The sequence below is a fragment of the Pseudophryne corroboree genome, chromosome 9, assembly GCF_028390025.1.
Source record: "Pseudophryne corroboree isolate aPseCor3 chromosome 9, aPseCor3.hap2, whole genome shotgun sequence".
Classification (NCBI taxonomy): Eukaryota; Metazoa; Chordata; class Amphibia; order Anura; family Myobatrachidae; genus Pseudophryne; species Pseudophryne corroboree.
Genome location: NC_086452.1, coordinates 161,475,740 through 161,494,540, shown reverse-complemented (window position 1 = coordinate 161,494,540; position 18,801 = coordinate 161,475,740). Strand labels below are relative to the sequence as shown.

The 18,801-nt window shown below is 48.3% G+C and overlaps 1 protein-coding gene across 8 annotated transcripts in view; it reads right to left on the bottom strand.

The window, feature by feature from the left end:
- The window catches only part of HFM1 (helicase for meiosis 1), a 984,377-nt gene that overhangs the window by 940,704 nt on the left and 24,872 nt on the right, over positions 1-18,801 (bottom strand). The window contains exon 2 of one of the 8 annotated variants that reach the window (XM_063939912.1): positions 6,267-6,326. The exons of the other annotated variants lie outside the window; for them this stretch is intronic. The gene's annotated coding sequence lies outside the window, so the exon portion shown is untranslated. The remainder of the gene's footprint in view (positions 1-6,266; positions 6,327-18,801) is intronic. 8 annotated transcript variants of the gene reach the window in all.

Here is an 18,801-nt window from a genome sequence, read left to right as displayed (position 1 = left end):
GCAGATTTTCTACCAGATGTTACTACAGTTACAAGAACTTTTGCCTAGTATTCTCTCTGTGATGCCTGATCTCTTCAGGAATACTACCAACGTTGTTGATCCTGTTTTGTCCCATCCAGTTAATAGAGTCTCTTCCTCTGCGCAAGGGAAAGTTTTTCATCAGAGCTATCCACGGCCCAAGCTCTCTGAAGCTGAACGTCAGCGGCGTAAGGAGCTACATCTCTGTCTTTACTGTGGAAATTCTGGTCATTTTGTTAAAGACTGCATTCTTCGCAAGCCAGGTAATAGTGACAAATCTCAGTATCATAGTGCTCATTTCTACAAGTCATCCACAGTATCCGATCCTTCTGCTGCTGACGGGGGTATCAAGAAGGCTACTCTTCTGAGAGAGACTCAAATTTATGACTGGGGTCCGGTGGTTAAAAGACCTTATCCCAAGTTGGGTGTCCAGAGAAGAATGTTCAAGCCATTTACAGTCACAGAGGAGTCCGTGTCCACAGCCCCAGGAGGGGCGTCTTCAGAGCGTCCAGCCCCAGGAGGGGCGTCTTCAGAGCGTCCAGCCCCAGAGAGTCTTCAGAGTGCTGCCCAGCCAGTGAGTCTACAGAGTGCTGCCCAGCCAGTGAGTCTACAGAGTGCTGCCCAGCCAGTGAGTCTACAGAGTGCTGCCCAGCCAGTGAGTCTACAGAGTGCTGCCCAGCCAGTGAGTCTACAGAGTGCTGCCCAGCCAGAGATTCTACAGAGTGCTGCCCAGCCAGAGATTCTACAGAGTGCTGCCCAGCCAGAGATTCTACAGAGTGCTGCCCAGCCAGAGATTCTACAGAGTGCTGCCCAGCCCCGTGAAGAGGGGGCTCTTGCCTCAGCCCAGCCCCGTGAAGTGGGGGCTCTTGCCTCAGCCCAGCCCTGTGAAGAAAGGGCTCAGCCCGTCCCGGTTCCAGCCGGTCCAGCAATATTCCAGGCCCTGCCTGGTCAGTCCGTCCCGGTTCCAGCCGGTCCAGCAATACTCCAGGCCCAGCCTGGTCAGTCCGTCCCGGTTCCAGCCGGTCCAGCAATACTCCAGGCTCCGCCTGGTCAGTCCGTCCCGGTTCCAGCCGGTCCAGCAATACTCCAGGTTCTGCCTGGTCAGTCCGTCCCGGTTCCAGCCGGTCCAGCAATACTCCAGGCCCAGCCTGGTCAGTCCGTCCCGGTTCCAGCCGGTCCAGCAATACTCCAGGCCCAGCCTGGTCAGTCCGTCCCGGTTCCAGCCGGTCCAGCAATACTCCAGGCTCCGCCTGGTCAGTCCGTCCCGGTTCCAGCCGGTCCAGCAATACTCCAGGACCAGCCTGGTCCGTCTCCTTTGGCTCCAGCCAATCCAAGTATCCTCGGATCCAATCCAGTCCTACTCGTCCAGCCAAAGCTTTCTTCAGTTTCATCCTCTAAGCTTTCGTCTGATGGTTTTCCACCTATTTACTTTGATGGAGATTTATTGCAATATGCCGCTCTGGTTGAACAATTTCTCTCTCGGATGGAGTCTGATCCTTTAGGTGCAATAACTCCTTCCAACGTTACTCGATATCTGTTCCTGGCATTCAGAGGAAGAGCTTTGGAGTGGGCCAACATGCTCTTTGAGAGTAATGATCCTGTGTTCCATGACTTACAGACTTTTAGTAACGCTGTAGTTAAAGAATTTAGTCCTAAACCTTTGGAACCTTCTACAGTTTATTCCTCAGTCCTTTCGGATGAAGGAAATTCCAGTCTTGTCTATGATGGATGGTCTACCTGTTCTGAAGATGAAGATCAGGAAGACTTCTAAAGAATCCAGCTTAAGTTTTGTTCTGGACCCTCTGGTTTCCACTTTTTAGAAGCTTTGTGTACAAGTTATTCATCAAGTTCCCCTAAGATTCAAGATGGGTGTCCGGAGTCCACCCTTGAAGAGGGGGATACTGTCACAATCCTGACTGTAGGTTTATATTTGGTGACTTACCCCTGCCATCTGTCCTGGATCCTGTGTCTTTTCACTCACGGAGTTAAACAGCTTGTCAGCACTATGAGTATTCCTGAGTTCTCTGCCTGAGAGGTAATCAGCTCCACCTGTGGTGGTCTCCTGTGTGAGGCTGAATTCAGTAATCTAAAAGCAAGCATCCTGTGTTTTGCAGAAGTCCAGGCTTCAGTGTTCTCTTGGCCTGCTAGGCCTCATTCTACATTACAGCCTTGGCTAGAGTAGTCACATGTCAGTGACATCACCTAATCCTGCCCACCAATCATCAAGGACCAGGAAGTATAAATCAGGAGGCTGAGTTACAATCTGGGCCAGTTCCTTGTGTCACATACAGCCTTGTGTGAGTCTGAAAAGCTGAGCTCCCTAAAGGTAACCTTTGTACCTAAGTTCCTGTGGAAACTCTGTTCCCTTGTTACCGTATGGTTTACCTTTGTGTTGCCATTGATTTCACCATTTCCCTGAGTCTCAATGTAAAGGCACAGCTGCAGTGTTTTGTCTTAAAGGCACAGTACAGAATTCCGTGTTCTCCACTAATACCACAGTTGTCGTGTTTCAGTTTTACTACTGTTGTAGTTGGGATCTCCAGAGCTCAGTACCTCCGTGCCTCAGTACCTCCGTGCCTCAGTACCTCCGTGCTTCCAGCACCTCCGTGCCTCAGTACCTCCGTGCCTCAGTACCTCCGTGCTTCCAGCACCTCGTGCCTCAGTACCTCAGTACCTCCGTGCTTCCAGCACCTCCGTGCCTCAGCACTTCCGTGCCTCAGTACCTCCGTGCTTCCAGCACCTCGTGCCTCAGCATCTCCGTGCTTCCAGCATCTCCGTGCCTCAGTACCTCCGTGCTTCCAGCACCTCGTGCCTCAGTACCTCAGTACCCCAGTGCCTCCACGTACCTCCGTGCCTCCACGCACCTCAGTGTCTCCACGCACCTCAGTGTCTCCAAGCACCTCAGTGTCTCCAAGCACCTCAGTGTCTCCAAGCACCTCAGTGTCCGCAAGCACCTCAGTGTCCGCAAGCACCTCAGTGTCCGCAAGCACCTCAGTGTCCGCAAGCACCTCAGTGTCCGCAAGCACCTCAGTGTCCGCAAGCACCTCAGTGTCCGCAAGCACCTCAGTGTCCGCAAGCACCTCAGTGTCTCCAAGCACCCCGTTAGCACAATTATACCTGGTATTCTTCACTGATTCATCAGTGCCTTTCCAGTTCTGTCTTTCAGGAGACCTTCAGCATGCCTCCTGTCTGCCGACCTAATCCTGCATGAGGAGAACCTAGATTCGGCCATCTCTGCTGCGGTTCCTCTTCCCAGTCACCGGAGGAGACCCTGAGTCCACAGCATTTCAGAACCAGGTCAGTGGTAGTATTCACATAATCCTCCAGTCGCCCGCACAGACTTCACTACACCGGGTTCACAAAAACCTCAGTCATGACAAAGGGATAATTAAGACGCCTTTTCTTCGAAGAAGAATCATCATTTCGGCCATTACCTTGGTAAAGACCCGGGGTGCCGTGGACAATCCAAACGGCAGCGTCTGAAACTGATAGTGACAGTTCTGTACCACAAACCTGAGGTACCCTTGGTGAGAAGGGCAAATTGGGACATGGAGGTAAGCATCCTTGATGTCCAGAGACACCATGTAGTCCCCTTCTTCCAGGTTCGCTATCACTGCTCTGAGTGACTCCATCTTGAACTTGAACCTTTTTATGTAAGTGTTCAAGGCTTTCAGATTTAAAATGGGTCTCACCGAGCCGTCCGGCTTCGGTACCACAAACAGCGTGGAGTAATACCCCTTTCCCTGTTATAGTAGGGGTACCTTGATTATCACTTGCTGGGAATACAGCTTGTGAATGGCTTCCAATACCGCCTCCCTGTCGGGGGTAGACGTTGGTAAAGCAGACTTCAGGAACCGGCGAGGGGGAGACGTCTCGAATTCCAATTTGTACCCCTGAGATACTACCTGCAGGATCCAGGGGTCCACTTGCGAGTGAGCCCACTGCGAGCTGAAATTCTTGAGACGGGCCCCCACCGTGCCTGAGTCCGCTTGTAAGGCCCCAGCGTCATGCTGAGGACTTGGCAGAAGCGGGGGAGGGCTTCTGTTCGTGGGAAGAAGCTGTCTGTTGCAGTCTTTTTCCCCTTCCTCTGCCCCGGGGCAGATATGAGTGGCCTTTTGCCCGCTTGCCCTTATGGGGACGAAAGGACTGAGCCTGAAAAGACGGTATCTTTTTCTGCTGCGAGGTGACTTGGGGTAAAAAGGTGGATTTCCCAGCCGTTGCCACCAGGTCCGATAGACCGCCCCCAAATAACTCCTCCCCTTTATACGGCAATACTTCCATATGCCATTTGGAATCCGCATCCCCTGACCACTGTCGCGTCCATAATCCTCTTCTGGCAGAAATGGACATCGCACTTACTCTTGATGCCAGAGTGCAAATGTCTCTCTGTGCATCTCGCATATATAGGAATGCATCCTTTAAATGCTCTATAGTCAATAATATATTGTCCCTGTCCAGGGTATCAATATTTTCAGTCAGGGAATCCGACCAAGCCACCCCAGCACTGCACATCCAGGCTGAGGCGATTGCTGGTCGCAGTATAACACCAGTATGAGTGTATATACTTTTAAGGATATTTTCCAGCCTCCTATCTGCTGGCTCCTTAAGGGCGGCCGTTTCTGGAGACGGTAACGCCACTTGTTTTGATAAGCGTGTGAGCGCCTTATCCACCCTAGGGGGTGTTTCCCAACGAGCCCTAACCTCTGGTGGGAAGGGATATAGTGCCAATAATTTTTTAGAAATTAGCAGTTTTTTGTCGGGGGTAACCCACGCTTCATCACACACTTCATTCAATTCATCTGATTCAGGAAAAACTACGGGTAGTTTTTTCACACCCCACATAATACCCCTTTTTGTGGTACTTGCAGTATCAGAGATGTGCAAAACCTCCTTCATTGCCGTGATCATGTAACGTGTGGCCCTACTGGAAAATACGTTTGTTTCTTCACCGTCGACACTGGAGTCAGTGTCTGTGTCTGGGTCCGTGTCGACCCACTGAGGTAACGGGCGTTTAATAGCCCCTGACTGTGTTTGAGACGCCTGGACAGGCACTAACTGAGCTGCCGGCTGTCTCATGTCGTCAACAGTTTTCTGTAACGTGCCGACACTGTCACGTAATTCCTTAATTACGGCCATCCATTCAGGTGTCGACTCCCTAGGGGGTGACATCACCATTATAGGCAATTGCTCCGCCTCCACATCATTTTCCTCCTCATACATGTCGACACACACGTACCGACACCCAGCACACACACAGGGAATGCTCTGATAGAGGACAGGACCCACTTAGCCCCTTGGGGAGACAGAGGGAGAGTTTGCCAGCACACACCAGAGCGCTATATATGTATAGGGACAACCTTACAATAAGTGTCTATCCCTTATAGCTGCTTATATCTGTTATTTTGCCAAATAAGTGCCCCCCTCTCTTTTTTACCCTGTTTCTGTAGTTGCAGGATGCAGGGGAGATTCTGGGAGCCTTCCTACCAGCGGAGCTGTGTGGGAAAAATGGCGCTGTGTGCTGAGGAGATAGGCCCCGCCCCCTTCACGGCGGGCTCTTCTCCCGCTTTTTTCTGGAAAACTGGCAGGGGTTAAATACATCCATATAGCCCAGGAGCTATATGTGATGTATTTTTTGCCAAATAAGGTAAATTCATTGCTTCCCAGGGCGCCCCCCCCCCCCAGCGCCCTGCACCCTCAGTGACCGAAGTGTGCTGAGAGCAATGGCGCACAGCTGCAGTGCTGTGCGCTACCTTATGAAGACAGGAAAGTCTTCTGCCGCCGATTTATGGACCTCTTCTTGCTTCAGCATCTGTAAGGGGGCCGGCGGCGCGGCTCCGGGACCCATCCATGGCTGGGCCTGTGATCGTCCCTCTGGAGCTAATGTCCAGTAGCCTAAGAAGCCCAATCCACTCTGCACGCAGGTGAGTTCGCTTCTTCTCCCCTTAGTCCCTCGATGCAGTGAGGCTGTTGCCAGCAGGTCTCACTGAAAATAAAAAACCTATTTAAACTTTTACTCTAAGCAGCTCAGGAGAGCCACCTAGATTGCACCCTTCTCGTTCGGGCACAAAATCTTAACTGAGGCTTGGAGGAGGGTCATAGGGGGAGGAGCCAGTGCACACCAGCTAGTCCTAAAGCTTTTACTTTGTGCCCAGTCTCCTGCGGAGCCGCTATTCCCCATGGTCCTTTCGGAGTCCCCAGCATCCACTAGGACGTTAGAGAATTGCGATTATACGGTCCGTTTCTTTCACCTGTTTTTCCGTTTTCTCCAAGGTAAAAAAAGACCCACTTGGACAAGGAATTTGATGATCCTGTATACAGACAACAGATTGATTAAAGAAGAAGTTTTGACAACCTTATACACAGATATTTGATGAACTATGCCATAGACCCCCAGTTTCCCTAGAAATTTTAAAATTACGCTAGCCCAACACTTTTGTAAGTCTATGGACATTGACAAAGCTTTTGCCCACACTTTTTGGCAAAAGCCCAAAGAAGACTGCATTCAACAGACACCGAACAAGACTTCAACCGACAAATGTTCATTAACCTGACATAGAATACCACTGCATTTACCATAATTGTTCTTTATCTTCATTTCTACAACCTTCAGGTAATGACACACATAGTCGATAGGGAATACAGGCACAGATATCAGCAATCACATATTCCCCCATTCATGTATCATCAACTAAAATGTGCTCCCCCATTTTGTTGCAAAAAGCCGAAAAGAGCTCGGTAAAGTTTGACAGCCCATCCACAGACCCGTACCGCGGGATAAGAAGGAATTCAAATGTATACTTCGCAATACCTCGAAGCTTGATTTAAAACACGTACGGCACGATGATACATGACCCCCCCAAACATGGATTCATACACACATGCTTCTGCTATCTCACTAGGTCATACCCTTTTCACACCTTCTTCTCTCCTCCCTTACCCAACCATGGAAATGTATTTACACCTGACATATATTTTTCTCGTTTTGAAATGTTTTAGGAAGTGGCAGTTATTGTTGACTGCCAAAGGGTGGACTGTCAAAGTCAGAAAAATATCACGCTACATACTGCCATATTTGCACCTCATGCGAGTGCCTGTTGCACGTTCATGAGCCCTGCCGTGCGTGCGCATACTCGCCGCTGTGGGCACCCGCAGGCGCACGGTGTGCGCATTTACGGTAAAGTTTATGTGCGTCTAGCGGGCGACTCGTTCGTTACATATTTAACTATATAATGTATTTTGTAGATCATGGTCCCCTTGATAGATTCTGAAAGTTTAGATAATATAGCATGTTCATGGACAAAGAGATCCCTCTTTGTTTGATACGAAGGGTCAGACATGGGTCATACAGTGGTGTTTAGTATCCATCGGAAGAGTATTTAATTAGCAATATTCCGGTGTTGGTTTGAAGCGGATTAATCGCTCGTGCGAATAGTTATGGACATAAGAAGTTTATGTACTTTTACTACTTTTACTATTATTTGCACTTACTTATCCATGCGGCGGGAAACCTAGTTTCCCACCCACCTGAGCAGTTGGAAGTAGACACAGCCCACCTGTATGAATCAACCTATGACCTTTTGTTATAATGCGAAGACGAATTCCTGTGTCCAATGAACAATGAGATTGTAGGGACCATTGAATTGTATTGTGTGTAGGGCATAAATAGACAAGCCGATCATATCCAGCTCACTCTCTTCAACGGTTCTCATCACTGATAATCGGGAGCTGGATATTCAGAAAGGCGCATGCGATCGTTCCCCTTGTGCGTAAGTTTTCTTCGCAATCATATTGTCTTTATTGTTATTGTGAGCCATATCTCTCTCTCTCTCTCTCCTCCTCTTTCTCTCTCATTTTCCCTTAAACGTAATTGTATTGTATTGTATTTCCTGTGTAGTTATCTGGTTAGTTAGTCTATGTTATATTGTAGTGTATGACTTGTATTGTATTATTCTTTTTCAAGTATAACATTCACATAAGGCGTTAGACCCTAAGCCCGGTATTTGTGTATTTCTTATAGTGTTAAGTATTCTCAGAGCGTCGGTGGCGCTCGAACAGTTTTTAAGTTAATAAGGTTACACTGTGTTGCATCTACACTCTATCACTACACTAAGGTTTTCCTGTATAATACATTGTTCATGGTTTACATATAAAGGTTTAACATTGTGAGCGTTAGCGCCGCTGGTAATCTCCTCGTGGTCCCGAGCGTCCGCTACGCTATAGCGAAACATTACGTTAGTCGGCAGCCAATAGCGTGCCTGCCTGTGATCTCTTGGCCGTGAGCGAACGTGACGCTTGAGCGTCTCGACTACGGCTAAGCGATTGTTACGCAACGTGCGTACCCTTACGGTATTCCATAAGTCAATAGCGTACTGTGTTCTTTGACCTCTTAAAGGGTTTTAAGTAAGATAAATATTTAGCTTTATCAGGCTCTATGTGCCTTTTAAAGTCAGCATCACCTGTCCAGTGTCGGGTCTCTAATAACCTCCTGACCGAATGGACATTGCATTAATTCTGGATGCCAGCCGGCAAAATATCCCTCTGTGCATCCCTCATATATAAGACGACGTCTTATGTTCGCAAAATAGTATCCCTGTTTGACAGGGTTACAGACCACGCTGCAGCAGCACTATCTGCAGGTCTCAGTCTAGTACCTGAGTGTGTAAATACAGACTTCAGGATAGCCTCCTGCTTTTTATCAGCAGGTACCTTCAAAGTGGCCGTATCCTAAGACGGCAGTGCCACCTTTTTTGACAAACGTGTGAGCGCCTTATCCACCTTAGGGGATATCTCCCAGCGTAACTTATCCTCTGGCGGGAAAGGGTACGCCATCAGTAACTTTTTAGAAATTACCAGTTTCTTATCGGGGGAACCCACGCTTTTTCACACTTCATTCACTCATTTGATGGGGGAACAAAACACTGCCTGCTTTTTCTCCCCAAACATAAAACCCTTTTTTAGTGGTACTTGGGTTAATGTCAGAAATGTGTAACACATTTTTTATTGCCGGGATCATGTAACGGATGTTCCTAGTGGATTGTGTATATGTCTCAACCTCGTCGACACTGGAGTCAGACTCCGTGTCGACATCTGTGTCTGCCATCTGAGGGAGCGGGCGTTTTTGAGCCCCTGATGGCCTTTGAGACGCCTGGGCAGGCGCGGGCTGAGAAGCCGGCTGTCCCATAGCTGTTACGTCATCCAGACTTTTATGTAAGGAGTTGACACTGTCGGTTTATACCTTCCACCTATCCATCCACTCTGGTGTCGGCCCCACGGGGGGCGACATCACATTTATCGGCATCTGCTCTGCCATCACATAAGCCTCCTCATCAAACGTGTCGACACAGCCGTACCGACACACCGCACACACACAGAGAATGCTCTGACTGAGGACAGGACCCCACACAGCCCTTTGGGGAGACAGAGAGAGAGTATGCCAGCACACACGAGAGCGCTATATAATTTAGGGATTAACACTATATTGAGTGAATTTTTCCCAATAGCTGCTTGTATATACAATATTGCGCCTAAATTTAGTGCCCCCCCTCTCTTTTTAACCCTTTGAGCCTGAAAACTACAGGGGAGAGCCTGGGGAGCTGTCTTCCAGTTGCACTGTGAAGAGAAAATGGCGCCAGTGTGCTGAGAGAGATAGCTCCGCCCCTTTTTCGCTGACTTTTCTCCCGCTTTTTTATGGATTCTGGCAGGGGTATTTATCACATATATAGCCTCTGGGGCTATATATTGTGATATATATGCCAGCCAAGGTGTTTTTATTGCTGCTCAGGGCGCCCCCCCCAGCGCCCTGCACCCTCAGTGACCGGAGTGTGAAGTGTGCATGAGGAGCAATGGCGCACAGCTGCAGTGCTGTGCGCTACCTTGGTGAAGACTGATGTCTTCTGCCGCCGATTTTCCGGACCTCTTCTTGCTTCTGGCTCTGTAAGGGGGATGGCGGCGCGGCTCCGGGACCGAACACCAAGGCCAGTTCCATGCGGTCGATCCCTCTGGAGCTAATGGTGTCCAGTAGCCTAAGAAGCCCAAGCTAGCTGCAAGCAGGTAGGTTCGCTTCTTCTCCCCTTAGTCCCTCGCTGCAGTGAGCCTGTTGCCAGCAGGTCTCACTGTAAAATAAAAAACCTAATTATATACTTTCTTTCTAGAAGCTCAGGAGAGCCCCTAGTGTGCATCCAACCTCGGCCGGGCACAAAATCTAACTGAGGCTTGGAGGAGGGTCATAGTGGGAGGAGCCAGTGCCCACCAGGTGACCTAAAAGCTTTCTTTAGTTGTGCCCAGTCTCCTGCGGAGCCGCTATTCCCCATGGTCCTTTCGGAGTTCCCAGCATCCACTAGGACGTCAGAGAAAAATGGACAGGGGATCCCCCGTATTTTTAAAACCAGCACCGGGCTCTGCGCCTGGTGCTGGTGCAAAAAATACGGGGGACAAAAAGAGTAGGGGTCCCCCGTATTTTTTACACCAGCATCGGGCTCCACTAGCTGGACAGATAATGCCACAGCCGGGGGTCACTTTTATACAGTGCCCTGCGGCCGTGGCATTAAATATCCAACTAGTCACCCCTAGGTACCTGTGAAAAAAATTATACTCACCTGCCAGTGTCCAGAGATAAATCCACGTCCAGAGATAATCCTCGTACTTAGCAAAGTACAGTGATTTGGCATCCAGAAACTTAGGGAGGAGCTTTTATCTCTATAAATTGTAATCTTTCTAAATATAATGGAGAGAGATAAAAGCTCCTCCCTAAGTTCCTGGATGCCAAATCACTATCCGTAGTATCTCTGTACAGTATGTTCTACTAGTGTGCAAATTAGCACGAGCAGCTTGTAACGTACAGTGGCAGGTTTGATCTTTCTATGTATAATGTAGAGATATAAAAGCTCCTCTATAAGTTCCTGGTAGCCAAATCACAGTCCTTAGTATCTCTGTATAGTATTTTCTATTAGGGTACTAATTAGCATGAACAGCTAATTAGTACCCTAATAGAACATACTGTACAGAGATACTAAGTACGGTGGTTTGGCATCCAGTTAAAAGCTGTTCGTGCCAATTAGTACACTAGTAGAACATACTGTACATAGATACTAAGAACGGTGATTTGGTATCTAGGAACTTACAGAGGAGATTTTATCTCTCTCCATTATACATAGAAAGATTAAACTTGCCACTGTACGTTACAAGCTGTTCGTGCTAATTAGTACACTAGTATACATAGAAAGATTAAACTTGCAACTGTACGTTACAAGCTGTTCATGCTTAATTAGTACACTAGTAGAACATACTGTAGAGATACTAAGGACGGTGATTTGGCATTTAGGAACTTAAAGAGGAGCTTTTATCTCTCCATTATACATAGAAAGATTAAACCTGCCACCGTACGTTACAAGCTGTTCGCGCTAATCAGTACACTAGAAGAACATACTGTACAGAGATACTAAATACAGTGATTTGGCATCCACGAATTTAGGGAGGAGCTTTAATCTCTCTCCATTGCATTCTTTGTAAGTATAATGGAGAGAGATAAAAGCTCCACCCTAAGTTCCTGGTTGCCAAATTACCGTCCTTAGTATCTCTGTACTCTATGTTCTACTAGTGTACTAATTAGCACGAACAGCTTGTAACGTACAGTGGCAAGTGTAATCTTTCTAAGTATAATGGAGAGCGATAAAAACTCCTCCCTATGTTCCTGGATGTCAAATTACCATGCTTAGCATTTCTGTACAGTATTTCCTATCTAGCCAGAAACCCTGCATCCTATGCAAGCTACGCGGACAACTGGAGGGGGGTCTGGGACTGAGGATAGACAGCAAAAAGGTCGACAAACCTTAGGTCGACGACAATTGGTCGACACACCTTAGGTCGACATGGACAAAAGGTCGACAGGAACAAGGTCGACATGATGTTTTTTTGTGTGTCATTTTCTTCGTAGAGTGACCGGGAACCCCAATTAGTGCACCGCGTCACCTCGCATGGGGCCTTCGCTTCGCTCGGCACAGATTACCGTTCCAATCGTAGTCCACGTGGATCGTTAAGTATGAAAAGGTTCCAAAAAAGAAAAAAATCTGTGAAAAACTCATGTCGACCTTTTTCCATGTCAACCTAAGGTTTGTCGACCAATTGGCGTCGACCTAAGGTTTGTCGACCTTTTTGCTGTCGATCTGGAGTCCGGATACCCTGGAGGGGACCCGATACACGGTTGCTTCCCGTTTCCCTTTCCAGTGTCACATAAACTAGTAGTCTGCCCCGAAAGCCAAGAGTCTCCTCTTTTGTATGGTACCAGTCCTGAGTCTCTGGGACACACAGAACCAGAGATATCAGTACGCAAAGTGGACCCATCTTCCCATAGACTATAATGGGCCCGTTAATTCAGACCCACCATGGGTTCCGACGCTTGCCATGAGCCTTGTGGGGGTCACAGAAACTTGGGGTTGGTACCCTCTGGTAGCTAATTGTCTCCCCTTCCATAATAGCCTAATGATGAAGGCTCCCACCTCCCACGTTGAGAGTCCCAGGTTTGAGTCCCAAAGTGCCAACCTTTTTTTTTTTTTTTTTTTAATATGTTCCCGTGACATGCACTTTATTATTTTTTTCATTGTTATAAATTCAATGAAAGGGTGCACACAGGTTTCACATAAATCAAAGTAAATCTGCAGCAGTGATTCATTCTGCTATATACAAATACACAGCGGTAATGAGTATAACTTAGTGTATTCCCGACGCAACTAACTGAGCAACACAGTACTGTAGATCGTCGGCATTTGTGTATTGTACCTGACCTGAACTCCCTCCCATTCCCATGACCTATGCAGGCTCCCAGGGGGGAAGGGCAATGGGGGTAGGGAGAGGCGGCGGAAAATACCGTGCTTTTGAAATACAGGTATTAGCGTCCGAGTCCCCTAAGGCATAAACCAAAACCAATGGGAAGGAAGTGCCAACCTTTTTTTTTATGTGTTCCTATAACATTCACTTTATTATTATTTTTTTTCTTTGTTATACATTCAATTGAAGGATGCACACAGGTTTCACATAAATCAGAGTGGGCGGGGGATTTTCCTACATACAGTAGTATACTGTTGCACATGTCTTGTAACCTGATCGGAACTCCCTCCATGTCTACTGCATGTACTTTGCAGGCTCCCAGGGGGGAAGGGGAAAGTGGGATGGGGGTAGGGCGAGGCAGTGGAAAATACTGTGTTCAAAGAAAAGGCATAATAAAAACCATGGGGGATTTTGTGGTGTATCGTTATGTGCATAGGCCTCGCTTATCCCTATCACCCCTGTGTATTTTAGCTAGGGGATTCTGACGCTCCTTCAGCATTACCCTGTAGCCTGCAAAACCTATGCCGTTGCTCGCTCCATAGCGGAGTGCTGCCACAAGGCAGGGGTTCACGTACCTTGGACATTTTGTCACTTTACGATGCGATGGGGTCCGGTGTATCGTTATGTGCATAGACCTCGCTTATCCCTATCGCCCCTGTGTATTTTAGCTGGGGGATTCTGACGTCCCTTCAGCATTGCCCCGTAGCCTGCAAAATCTGTGCTGTTACTTGCTCCATAGCAGAGTGCCTCCATGGAGCTAGGAGTCACAGGCGGTAGCCATTTCAATTGAGTCTGCCCTGCTATAGAATTGTATGTGTACCGTACGGTGCAAAGAACCTTGACAGTAGAAACTCTCCTGCAGCTTTGCCCTGCTTTATGTAAAACTTGTGTTTTGTCAGTTTGCTATGTGATCGAGCCCGGTGTAACGTAATGTGCATAGACCTCACTTATCTCTATCTCCCCTGTGTATTTTGGCTAGGGGATTGTGACGCTCCTTCAGCATTGCCCGTAGCCTGCAAAACTTATGCCATCTCTCACTCCATATCCGAACGCTGCCTGCCACGTGGTGGGGGTTCAGGGGCAGCAGCCATTTTGCCAGTGTGCTATGCGATCGAGTTCGGTGTACCGTAATGTGCATAGACCTCGCTTATTCCTATCGCCCCTGTGTATTTTAGCTAGGGGATTGTGACGCTCCTTCAGCATTGCCCCATAGCCTGCAAAATCTGGACTGTTACTTGCTGCATAGCCTAGGGCCTCCGTGGGGCAAGGAGTCATAGGTGGTGGCCATTTCTATAGAGTCTGCCCTGCTACAGAATTGTATGTGTACTGTACGGTGCATAGAACCTTAACAGTAGAACCGCTCCTGCAGCTTTGCCCTGGTTTATGTGAATAAAAAAAATAAGATTTTACTCACCGGTAAATCTATTTCTCGTAGTCCGTAGTGGATGCTGGGAACTCCGAAAGGACCATGGGGAATATCGGGCTCCGAAGGAGGCTGGGCACTCTAGAAAGATTTATGACTACCTGGTGTGCACTGGCTCCTCCCACTATGACCCTCCTCCAAGCCTCAGTTAGGACACTGTGCCCGGACGAGCTGACATAATAAGGAAGGATTTTGAATCCCGGGTAAGACTCATACCAGCCACACCAATCACACCGTACAACTCGTGATACTATATCCAGTTTGACAGTATGAAAACAACTGAGCCTCTCAACAGATGGCTCAACAATAACCCTTTAGTTAGCAATAACTATTTACAAGTATTGCAGACAATCCGCACTTGGGATGGGCGCCCAGCATCCACTACGGACTACGAGAAATAGATTTACCGGTGAGTAAAATCTTATTTTCTCTGACGTCCTAGTGGATGCTGGGAACTCCGAAAGGACCATGGGGATTATACCAAAGCTCCCAAACGGGCGGGAGAGTGCGGATGACTCTGCAGCACCGAATGAGAGAACTCAAGGTCCTCCTCAGTCAGGGTATCAAATTTGTAGAATTTTGCAAACGTGTTTGCCCCTGACCAAGTAACAGCTCGGCAAAGTTGTAAAGCCGAGACCCCTCGGGCAGCCGCCCAAGATGAGCCCACCTTCCCTGTGGAATGGGCTTTCACTGATTTAGGATGCGGCAGTCCAGCCGCAGAATGCGCCTGCTGAATCGTGTCACAGATCCAGCGAGCGATAGTCTGCTTAGAAGCAGGAGCACCCAGCCTGTTGGGTGCATACAGGATAAATAGCGAGTCAATTTTCTTGACTCTAGCCGTCCTGGAAACATAATTTTTCAAGGCCCTGACTACGTCCAGTAACTTGGAATCCTCCAAGTCCCTAGTAGCCGCAGGCACCACAATAGGTTGGTTCAAGTGAAAAACTGATACCACCTTAGGGAGAAACTGGGGACGAGTCCTCAATTCTGCCCTATCCATATGGAAAATCAGATAAGGACTTTTATATGACAAAGCCGCCAATTCTGATACACGCCTGGCCGAAACCACGGCCAATAACATGACCACTTTCCGCGTGAGATATTTTAGATCCACGGTTTTTAGTGGTTCAACCAATGTGATTTTAAGAAACTCAACACCACGTTGAGATCCCAAGGTGCCACTGGAGGCACAACCGGGGGCTGAATATGCAGCACTCCTTTTACAATGTCTGAACTTCAGGTACTGAAGCTAATTCTTTCTGGAAGAAAATCGACAGAGCAGAGATCTGTATCTTAATGGAGCCTAATTTTAGGCCCATAGACACTCCTGCTTGTAGGAAATGCAGAAATCGACCTAGTTGAAATTCCTCTGTTGGGGCCTTTTGTGGCCTCACACCAAGCAACATATTTCCGCCATATGCGGTGATAATGTTTTGCAGTTACATCTTTCCTGGCTTGAATCAGCGTAGGAATGACTTCCTCCGGAATGCCCTTTTCCTTTAGGATCCGGCGTTCAACCGCCATGCCATCAAAACGTAGCCGCGGTAAGTCTTGGAACAGACAGGGCCACTGCTGCAGCAGGTCCTGTCTGAGCGGCAGAGGCCATGGGTCCTCTGATATAATTTCTTGAAGTTCTGGGTACCAGGCTCTTCTTGGCCAATCCGGAACCACGAGTATCGTTCTCACTCCTCGCCTTCTTATTATTCTCAGTACCTTTGGTATGAGAGGCAGAGGGGGGAACACATAAACCGACTGGTACACCCACGGTGTTACCAGAGCGTCCACAGCTATCGCCTGAAGGTCCCTTGACCTGGCGCAATATCTTTTATAGCTTTTTGTTGAGGCGGGACGCCTTCATGTCCACCTGTGGCCTTTCCCAATGGTGTACAATCCTTTGGAAGACTTCTGAATGAAGTCCCCACTCTCTCGGGTGGAAGTCGTGTCTGCTGAGAAGATCTGCTTCCCAGTTGTCCACTCCGGGAATGAACACTGCCGACAGTGCTAACACATGATTTTCCGCCCATCGGAGAATCCTTGTGGCTTCTGCCATCGCCATCCTGCTTCTTGTGCCGCCCTGTTGGTTTACATGGGCGACTGCCGTGATGTTGTCTGATTGGATCAGGACCGGCCGGTTTTGAAGCAGAGGCCTTGGCTGACTCAGGGCATTGTAAATGGCCCTCAGTTCCAGAATATTTATGTAGGGAAGTCACCTGACTTGACCAAAGTCCCTGGAAGCTTCTTCCCTGTGTGACTGCCCCCCAGCCTCAAAGGCTGGCATCCATGGTCACTAGGACCTAGTCCTGTATGTCGAATCTGCGGCCCTCTTGAAGATGGGCACTCTGCAGCCACTACAGTAGAGATACCCTGGTCCTTGGAGACAGGGTTATCAGCCGATGCATCTGAAGATGTGATCCGGACCACTTGTCTAACAGGTCCCCCTGAAAAGTTCTTGCATGGAACCTGCCGAATGGGATTGCTTCGTAGGAAGCTATCATTTTTCCCAGGACTCGCGTGCAATGATGCACCAATAACTGTTTTGGCTTCAGGAGGTCTCTGACTAGAGATGACAGCTCCTTGGCTTTCTCCTCCGGGAGAAACACTTATTTCTGGTCTGTGTCCATAACCATCCCCAGGAACAGTAGACGTGTCGTAGGAAACAGCTGTGTCTTTGGACTGTTTAGAACCAACCGTGCTGTTGTAGCACTTTCCAAAATAGTGCTACCCCGACTAGCAACTGCTCCTTGGACCTCGCCCTTATAAGGAGATTGTCCAAGTACGGGATCATTAAAACTCCCCTTTTTCGAAGGAGTATCATCATTCCGGCCATTACCTTGGTAACACCCTCGGTGCCATGTACAGTCCAAACGGCAGAGTCTGGACTTGGTAATGGTAATCCTGTACCACAAATCTGAGGTACTCCTGGCAAGGATAGTAAATGGGGACATGCAGGTAAGCATTCTTGATGTCCCGGGATACCATGTAATCCCCCTCGTCCAGGCTTGCAATAACCGCCCTGAGCGATTCCATCTTGAACTTGAATTTTTTTATGTATGTGTTCAAGGATTTTAAATATAAAAAAGGGTCACACCGAACCATGCGGTTTCGGTACCCCAAACCGTGTGGAATAGTAACCCCGTCCTTGTTGAAGTAGGGGCACCTTAAGTATTACCTGATGGGAATACAGCTTATTAATTGCCTCAAGCACAGCCTCCCTGCCTGAGGGAGTTGTCGGCAAGGCATATTTGAGGAAACGGCGGGGGGAAGACATCTCGAATTCCAGCTTGTACCCCTGAAATACTACTTGAATGAAACAGGGATCCACCTGTGAGCGAGCCCACTGATCGCTGAAATTTTTGAGACGGCCCCCCACCGTACCTGGCTACACCTGTGGAGCCCCGCGTCATGCTGTGGACTCAGAGGAAGCGAGAGAAGAATTATGATTCTGGGAACAGGCTGACTGGTGCAGCTTTTTCCCTCTTCCCTTGTCTCTGTACAGAAAGGAAGCGCCTTTGACCCGCTTGCTTTTCTGAAGCCGAAAGGACTGTACCTGATAATACAGTGCTTTCTTAGTCTGTGAGGAAAACTGAGGTAAAAATATTTCTTCCCAGCTGTTGCTGCGGATACGAGGTCCCAGAGACCATCCCCAAATAATTCCTCACCCTTATAAGGCAGAATCTCTATGCGCCTTTTAAAGTCAGCATCACCTGTCCAGTGACAGGTCTCTAATACCCTCCTGACAGAATGGACATTACATTCATTTTGGATGCCAGCCGGCAAAATATCCCTCTGTGCATCCCTCATATATAAGACGACGTCTTTAATATGTTCTCATGTTAGCAAACTAGTATGTTTGACAGGGTCACCGACCACGCTGCAGCAGCACGCTCTGCAGGTTTCAGTCTAGTACCTGAGTGTGTAAATACAGACTTCAGGATAGCCTCCTGCTTTTTATCAACAGGTACCTTCAAAGTGGCCGTTCCTAAAACGGCAGTGCCACCTATTTTGACAACCGTGTGAGCGCCTTATCCACCCTAGGGGATATCTCCCAGCGTAACTTATCCTCTGGCGGGAAAAGGTACGCCATCAGTAACTTTTTAGAAATTACCAGTTTCTTATCAGGGGGTACCCACGCTTTTCACACACTTCATTCATTCATCTGATGGGGGAACAAAACACTGCCTGCTTTTTCTCCCCAAACATAAAAACCCATTTTTAGAGGTTAATGTCAGAAATGTGTAACACATTTTTTATTGCCGGGATCAAGTCACGTATGTTCCTAGTGGATTGTGTATATGTCTCAACCTTGTCGACACTGGAGTCAGACTCCCTGTCGACATCTGTGTCTGCCATCTGAGGTAACGGGCGTTTTTTGAGCCCCTGATGGCCTTTGAGACACCTGGGCAGGCGCGGGCTGAGAAGCCGGCTGTCCCACAGCTGTTACGTCATCCACCCTTTTATGTAAGGAGTTGACACTGTCGGTTAATACCTTTCACCTAACCATCCACTCTGGTGTCGGCCCCACAGGGGGCGACATCACA